The sequence below is a fragment of the Perca fluviatilis genome, chromosome 14 (genome assembly GCF_010015445.1).
Source record: "Perca fluviatilis chromosome 14, GENO_Pfluv_1.0, whole genome shotgun sequence".
Taxonomy (NCBI): domain Eukaryota; kingdom Metazoa; phylum Chordata; class Actinopteri; order Perciformes; family Percidae; genus Perca; species Perca fluviatilis.
Genome location: NC_053125.1, coordinates 21,095,848 through 21,105,223, shown reverse-complemented (window position 1 = coordinate 21,105,223; position 9,376 = coordinate 21,095,848). Strand labels below are relative to the sequence as shown.

Below are 9,376 nucleotides of genomic sequence, written 5' to 3'. Positions count from 1 at the left end.
CAGCAGCTCGCGATGTCCTGTACCCAGCTCAAAGTCACCTATTCTTGGGTTAACTGAATCACCAACTACCGCTGATATGCAGTGGCCTACCATGAATAGGACAGGATAGGATCATATAGACACAGCATATAAGAGATGAGATGACTGACAAAATCAGGAGTAGCCTACAACAACAACAAAAAAAACACTGGTTTTTACAGTACATTTGCTGTACATTTACCAACAAAATGTACAGCAAAAGACTGTACAAAACATTTCAGACCGTCCTGCCAACCTTTATACATTTTAATATCAATGTACGCTGTAACGATTTTTTCACCATAAAGTCCCTGAAGTGGCTGCTGTTTCAATACTGTCGGCTCTCTGCAGCGGGTGGGGCTGCTGCTCCATTTCCCCCGTGACTGATGCGCGCATGCACACACAGACACAATCAGGATCCAGGAAAAAACGCAGATGAGACGACACAATGACCTAAATTGAGGACAACTACGCTCGTTATTGTAAGTGCAATGATAAGTTAAAGTCCAATAAGTACTTTATCAAACCGTATGAATGTGTGTGTATGGCCAGGATAGGAAATTAGCTAACAATGTAAAGATCAACAAGCCACTGACAGTGACATATATGTTCATATTTGATTCATTCAATAAATTCACCAGCCATCATATTATACCAACATCATCATCCTGAGCCTTTTTGGTAAGGTTCCTAGGAAATCTCAGCCCAGAGTAATTAATTAATAGTAATAATTATTCTCCCCAAAACAAGTTTCCTTTTTATTTTTAATAAAGTAAATGTGTGTAAGGTAAGTCTTCTGCAACTTCATTGCAACAAACATACAAAAGACAAGACTTTTATCGCAATTTTTTACAAAAGCTCCCGTGAAATCAGGCATTTTGGGCCGCTACAATCTCAAAAGGCCCGAAATCCTGGAAGGACTGCCCTTGTGTGTTTTTTCATGTGTTATGGTGCGCATTCACCATTGTTTTTTTTGTTGTTGTTGTGGTGCGCGTAGGCTACTCCTGATTTTGTCAGTCATCTCATCTCTTATATGCTGTGTCTCTATGATTCTATCCTGTCCTATTCATGGTAGCCTACTCGTGGACACCGTCATCACGTGCTGTAGTATAGGGGCCCAGTGTTGGCTCGTTACGCCACTGTGACGGAGCACCATGCGGAGCACCCAACAATTCCCCCAAGAGCATGCAATTGGTGTAGTTAAATAAAATCCACCTGTTCTCCATGTTTTGAAAGGCTCCAGAGTCTGCAACACTGTTTAACAAGGGGCACTTGCTTACTCTCTTTTAAGTCTTCTCTGTGTCGTAAATCGAAACGAAACAAGTTTTATTTGGTAAGACAGGTCAAGGGACATAAGCTTGTCTTAATTTTCGTACTTCCACTTGCTATTTTAAGTGCATAATTGCGCTCACACTGAAAAGTAATGCAGTTCACTAGACACTTCTCACCAAGGCCAGCGATAGCGAGGGGCAGGGGTGGGCCCAGCCCACAAATCTCAGAGAACACAGATGGGATGAGGTTGTTTTGAAGGTGCACCAAACAGCAGACAGACACAGTTACTGTAGAGACTAGCTGGTGAACATACTGTAGCGGAGCATTTAGCAGCTAAAGAACCAGATACTTCCCTCAGGAAAAACTGTTTAACAGAGTTAAACAAGAGTGAATATTGGATTAATATTCATTAAGTAAACACAAACACGACTCCTAATGAATGATTAAGTTGCTCCATAACTGCTGGACGTGTAAATAAGCAACTGTTTGCTCACTTTATCAACTTAAAATAATGATAACAACTTTGTTCCATTCTAAAAACTCAGTTATTGCAAATACAATTTTGAGGTACTTATACTTTACTTAGTCTACTGTAAGTATTTCCTTTGTACTTCTACTCCAGTACAATTCAGTACTATACTTTTATTCCCCTTCATGTATTTGACAGCTTTAGTTACTTTGCAGATACAGATTTACAAACATGTTGATTCAACATTTTTCGGCATTATGAGTACTTCTACTTTTGATACTTTCAGAAATTTTTGCTAGTAACAGTTGAACTTGAGTACTCTTTCCAATGCATGATTTTCACTTTTAATTGAGCGTTTTTATATTGCAGCATTGCTACTTTTACTCAACTAAAGGATCCAAACTTGAATACGACTGGAGAGTTAGCTGAAAGTAGATTGTCTAAAGAAAGCAATGCGGTTCTGATGATGAGTTGGCCAAATATTATTTTGCATTTTGTGTCAGTGCGGTGAAAGCAAAAAAAGTTCCTTCTGACGTATGTGTGACTATTCATCACGCAAGGTCTTTTTTGTTTTTTGTTATGAAAATAAAGGTGGATCTAGGCTAAGCAGGTTTGTCTTCCTTGAAAGTTCGCAGCAACACAAAGCTCTGTTAATCTGTTCATCTAATCAGAAAATGTTTTCATGCTTGACAGTCTGCAGATACCTTTAACCTTTTGTTTCGTGAGAAAGAAATCAACATGTTTCTTGACATCCATACATGTACAATGAGGAACTTGCATATTTGTGATTCATGCACATATATCTTGTGAAGTAAGATATGTGTAATAAATAAAAAAAATAAAAAATTAAAGACCTCATTGAAAAGTTAGTCCTGAATCATTGGTTACATCTTGTTTATATAGAGATCGTAAGTTGCACAGTTGGGAGCTGGTATTCTTGAAGTTGGCAAAAAAAACATTTAGGCGATATGAAAGATTGTGTGAGAGAAATACAGAAGAAATGAGTTGTGGTTTCTTTTGTGAAAAAAGGAGAGATCATTTTCCACTAAATGTCTGCAAAACTAAATAATTAAGGTGTACAGATGATAAAAAAATTGGAGTAGTTGTTTAATTATGATGTTTAAGTTTTCCAACTTTGTCTCAAAAGCCTAGAAGAGAAGGCATTTGATAAGTATATTTATTCAGATTTCTCCTGTATTGAATAGAATAGTGTGAATTTTGGTGAAGACGATCTAGTGATAATCTAGGTCACATTTTGTTTCACACACTCACGTTCATTAACCTGGGCATACTTCATTACGTTTTGGCTGCTGCTTTATGACACACATTCATGGACATATTGTTTTAGGTGGATAAAATTGTTGTGGTCTGTCGCTGAGAGCCAAACATTCAATTCCCGTGTAAGGACAACATGTCCTCAGGACAAAAAGTTAAAACAATATGTACTAAGTACTGAATGACACAGAGGAACCAGAAATACCAGAATGTTTGAGTGATGTGGGGGAGGAGATTATTGAGAGTGACTGAGTTTTTAAACACCACATCCTGAACGTTCTGCATCTCTTCTGCATGAGGACGATCAGGAGCTCAACATGACAACCCAAACTACAGGTACAATTTAGGACAACGCAGCTGCTCCTTTGCAGGGATTTTAATTACCATTTTTACCATCTAGGTTTTGTAAAGTTTTCTATAGACAAGACGGTCTGACAATCTGATTGTATGAATTGTGTTTTCTTCAACTCTTTTACTCAAAAATATATTAATATGGCATCTTGTAGTCTCATGGAGGCTTGAGATTAACATGCATGACACACATCATTTATTTAAAATAATGAAAATAATGAACATGGGGTTATTTCAGTTCAGTTCAAACTATAATATCCTAGGTCTAAAACAGTATCTATTTTAATATTTCTACATGAACAGTCTATTGATTTCAATGAATGCAGCACATTACAACACAAACTTGCATAAAAAATGTCCAAAGATATAAATAACAGGGTTATTATGGATATATGACATAGAAAACACTTGGAAGTATTTGCAATTGTTGTATATGCAAAGTCCTTTGTCATGAAGTGTTTTTTCTAACATCTGTCTTGCAGGCTACAAGGAATAATTATGCACAATTATGAATAATTTTAGAGTCTGGTGCATTCCTTGGAAAACTTTCAAAATATCTTTTCTAATTATTCAGTGACCGAAAAATGTGAGGCTCTTTTAGAATCTTCCTGTGCAAACATTTCAGTCCGACATGAACGTTTAAGTAATATAATGTGTTCTATTCCTTCAGTAACAAACATGGCGCTTGATGTGCCGTTTAAGGAGCAGTTCAATTGCTGCATCTGTCTGGACATCTACACCAAGCCTGCCACCATCCCATGTGGACACACCTTCTGCCTGGACTGCATCGACGGCTTCTGGGACACTAAGACCAAGGCTGAGTGTCCGCTGTGCAAAGAGACATTCAGAAAGCGTCCACAACTCAGGATCAACCAAGGATATGAACAAATCATTGAATTATATAAAAGGTTGGTTTCTTCAAACTGGTTCTTTTAGATGCTTAGAAAAACATAAAAAGCTAAATATTTGAATTGAGATTCAACATAATTTAATTTGAATCAAAAGGTCTCAGGAGGAGAATGTTGACAGTGTGGGAAGCAGGAAAACTTCCCCAATCCCACCTTTCGAGCCTGAAGAGATTCCCTGTGACATCTGCCATGGAGACAAGTCTCCATCTGTCAAGTCGTGCCTCGTGTGCCAGGCGTCTTATTGTGAACTTCACCTCACACCACACCTGAGGGATCCAGCGCTGCACAGACACCAACTTACTGATCCGGCCACCTTCGCCACCAGTCACCTCTGCAGAAAGCACCACAAGCCGCTGACAATGTTCTGCAAGAAGGACCATAAGCCTGTTTGTGTTCAATGCACAGAGAGGGAACACAAACACCACAAGACCGTCCCCATGGAGGAGGAGAACAAGAGGGTCAAGGTGAGGAAACGTTTATTTCATTAACTTCCTTTAAACTTAGCCTTCAATGAGCCAACTTTCCTTATTTTGTACGAATATGGAAACCTGTTTCTGTATTTTGTTAAGTGGGAAAAATAACTCCGTCAACATATTTCCCCTTTAAGACTTTGAAACTTTCCCTCAGCTGTTTTTTTTTTGGCATCATTATTCAAAATTGTATATTTTTTTTTTACCTTTTGCAGATTCGTTTGAGAGAGATGATATCCACCATTCAACCAATGATCCACACCAGACTGAGAAAAGTGAAGGAAATACAAAATTCTGTGTCTGTAAGCAGAGTAAGTTATTGTTTGGATGCATTTTTCAAAAAGCTAACTGGCCAAGTATGTCTTTTTTATCTGTAAATTAAATTAATTCATTAAATGTTTCTATTACCAGGAAATCACAAGAGGGAAATAGAGAGCAGCGCTCAGATCTGCAGCATGCTGATAACGCCATCGAGACAGCAGCGCCGGGCTGGTCGAGGAGCTGGAGAAGAGGCAGCAAGAAGCTGAGAGGAGAGCTGAGGAGCTGTTCCAGGAGCTGGAGGAGGAACTCAATGATCTGCAGATGAGGAGCAGCGAGCTGCAGCACCTGGAGCACACTCAGAACCCTGTTCACCTCTTACAGGTTAGATACCTCCACTGCATTTATACTGATCTGAATCAGCATTTTAAGAACTGTACTCAAACCTTTGCATCCTTCCCCATCTTTAGAGTTTCCCATCTCTAAGGCGACTCCCTCATACTAGAGAGTGGTCTGAGGTCGCAGTCCACTCAGATAACTGCATGGGGGTGGTGATGACAGCCGTCTCCAAGCTTGGAGACATCTGCCAGGAAATTGCCAACAAACTGTCTGCAGAAGGTCGGTACATCTTTTGGCAGAAAATGATTATCTACATCTCAAAATGACTAAAGATTGTTGTGAAAATCAGTGCTTAAAAATCACCTTTTACTTCTACCTTTTTGCAGAAGCAGACAAGATGGATCAATATGCAGGTATGTTCACAATCACACATCCACTGCTTATTTCTATAAACTAGTTTAACCTTGGTTAGTTCCCCTTTTTATTACCTGACTCACTGTTTTTCTTTGTTTCTGCAGTCAATGTCACTGTGGATCCTGAGACTGCTTCAGGCTGGCTGGTCCTGTCTCCAGACAGAAAGAAGGTATTGTCTGACTTTTGTTCATTAAATTAAATGTGTAAAGAGCACAGTCTTTCTAGGAAACTAGTAGTTCTTCAGAGTAGATTGGATTTTTCAAATTTAGAGTCTGTAAAGAAAGTGAATTTTTCAGAAGCTGGTTGAGCTTTTGCATTAAAAACATCCCCTGCTGTGGGACATTTTACTGTAATAGAGGAGGAAATTATGAGACATGTTGTCACATGAAAATTGGAAAGGGCTGGGTTTTGAAAATCCAATTCAAAGGGGCTCAAGATAAAACTAAAATGCTCTGAATGTGAAAATGACAAGGTTATTAATTGCTACTTATGAGGCTAATGTTTAGTAAAATGAAGATGAAGATGATGATGATGATGATGATGATGATGATGATGATGATGATGATGATAACAATGAATATGTTAATTAACAGGTGAGAGTCAGCAGCAAGAAGAACAATTCTCCACTCTCAGACAGTCCTCAGCGATTTGACTCCTGCGTCTGTGTTTTGGGGAAACAAAGCTTTGCATCTGGAAGACGCTACTGGGTTGTTGAGGTGAGAAGATCAGAAACAAGAAAACACACTTTAAGCTAGCTGTGTATTTAAACAAATCCAGTTGAATGTGTCCTGCCACCACAGATGTACAGGAGTGGCTTTCACAGTTAACGACCAATTTCCGATAAGACCAGCAGGATACAGGGTTAGGGTTAGGGGTTAGTAACCCTAACCCATAAGAAATTACATTTTTTGTCTAAAACAGAATTGGGAATTTCTGACCCAAATGTGACTCTGTACTTGCCTTTGATCGTTGTGTTTCCACAAATTGGTAGTTTTTCACCTTTAACATCAATAGGAGTCAAGCAATTTCAGTTTCAACACGCACACATTTACTCTATTTGTATTTCAAGCTCTTCTTTACTGTATTTTTCAGTTGAAGAGACATTACCAACATGACATTATTCGAAACGATATTGTATCTGTTTTTACAAATAAGCTCTTTATTTGTTCCTTCTTATATCCTTATGTAGCATTAAACCACATACTTTTTCCTCCTGCTTGTTGTGAAAGACACCAGGCCACAGTTTTTAGCAAAAATGATCTTATGTTAACATCAGCTAACAGAAACTCTGCAAGTAGGTAAATAGCAAAACAGTGATTCTGAGATGCTTTGACCCATGACAGTTTGAGAACAGTGGTGCTGTCTGTTCTACACCTGCATTATCTTGATGACAACCAAGAAAAGGAACATTCTGTCCTTATCAAAGTTGTCTCACTGTTTGACGTGAATACAAAGAAATATTTTTGGCAGGTGTGTGTACAGTATGTTTGTGTTGGCAAATAGAAGTATTTCGAGTTCAGTCTGGGTGTGTGTTGGAAATAAAGTCCATAACATGAAAAAAAAAATGATTTTGTTGGAAATAAATGACATTGTACAGGAAAATTCTAATAAATCACACAAGACACTAGATATATTACAACCTTTAATTCCAGCAAGTTCTACATGTAGTAAATTCTAACACAGCCAACCTAAAGAGAGTCACAGCACTAAACTACAAATAAAGGAATCCTGCATGTCTGACTCTATTCTGGACATTGTGTTTCAGGTTGGGGATAAAACAGACTGGGATCTTGGCGTGGCCAGGGAGTCCATCAACAGGAAGGGGGCCACTCACTGCCTGCGCCGACAGCGGTTACTGGGCGATCTGCCGGAGGAAAGGTAGCAGTCTCAGCGCCTGTGCCGGTCCCTCCGTCACCCTCCACCTCCAGGAAACCCCCAAGAAAGTGGGTGTGTTCCTGGACTACGAGGAAGGGTCGGTGTCCTTCTACGACGCTGAAGGAAAGACCCACATTTACACTTACAGCGGGTGTGACTTCACTGAGCTCCTCTACCCGTACTTTAACCCCTGTGTTCAAGAAGATGGGAAGAACACCGCCCCGCTGATTATCTGTCCTGTTGACGGAGGAGTCAGGGAATGACGGGACATAACCCTTGAGTCAGCTGCATGATGTGTCATAAGAAAGGATGATGCTAACTGATGTAAAAAAAATATATATATATTATATATATTAGGCCTATATTTATTGTACTGCAATAATATTTGACCAACACTGGCCTGCAACAGGCCAACATCCATGAGTAAAGATTTTTATTTTATTATTCAAAATAATCTTTACAAAATTATATCGCACTTGTACATAAATGTAAATAAAATGTGTAAATGTTGTTGAATGCACTGCAAAGGTCATTCCATAGCCTAAATGGGCAATGGAGAACTTAAAATTGTGAAACTGAAAATAAAAGTTACGTATTGAAGATAACAATTGAGAGATTGTGTCATTTTGCAAATTGCTTTTTTTATTCTCTCCGGTTTAATTGCAAGTGTTTAAGTTTAACATCAATTCAATTCTGCCTAAGAATTTGTATATATTTTGATTTATATGTTTGATTTATTTCTAATTGATTTTGCAATTTGTCCAAGTTGCACCACAAAATGAATAGTTGTTTCAACTGCAAAGTCTTTGTCTTGTTCAACCTTTATTTCCTCAGTTTGCATGTTATTGTCAACTACTTATTACACGCTCAGTTATAAATATAAATACTGTTCGTATTGAACACAAAAAGATACCGCCCCACTTTGTATTTGTGGAACATGACATACAGACTTATTGTACATAGTTTTTTGGGAGCCACCCATCCGCCCCAACCTCCTCCCTATCTCATACTAGGTGCTCCAGTATAAGTTCTAACAGGGTTCAAAATTAGCACCATCTACCAGCCAAATGCTGGTAAAATACACAAATGGCTGGTAGTTTGGCTTCACTCACCAGCCAAAAAGAACAATGGTGAAATTTGAAACATCACTAGCCAATTTGGCTGGCGGACAAAAAAGTTAATTTTGATCCCTGAGTACTAAGGCGTAATGTTCCAAACATACTGATTTCAAACCAAACCACAATCTCTTTTTTTTGGTGCCACACGGCAGAGTTTTTGTGTTTGGTTATAGTTTTGTGCAAGTATGTTTTGGTTTGGTGTGCCTTATTTATTCCTGATATGTCATCTGTTTTGCGTATTAATTTATTTGCTGTGCTTTAATTATTGATTCACTTTCTGTTTGCATTGTTTGTTTTGTTATGTTGCTTTAGGCCTGGCATGCTATTATTTTGTAGTGTGTGATTTGCATGCTTTTATTTGTAGAGTTTGATTAGGGCTGTGTGCCATTACTTCACTTTTTATTTTCTTCCTTTACCAATGTTTTTTATTATCATTTTTTTTTTCCCCCTTCGGTTTTTTTTGGGTTTTTTTTTTCCCCCTTCCACCAAACCAGCCCATGATTTTATCGTTTAGAAGCGAGGTTTGCCGAGGAGGAAGCTGAAGGTAAAGACAACAGATCGGTGCGGCTGTACCTGCGATAATGGACTCTGATGTTTTTTTGGGGTTTT

At 38.5% G+C, this 9,376-nt stretch overlaps 1 pseudogene; it reads left to right on the top strand.

Annotated features, from left to right (window-relative positions):
* Positions 1–3,291: 3,291 nt before the first annotated feature.
* LOC120573681 lies at positions 3,292–8,254 on the top strand (annotated as a pseudogene).
* The last annotated feature ends 1,122 nt before the right edge of the window (positions 8,255–9,376 follow it).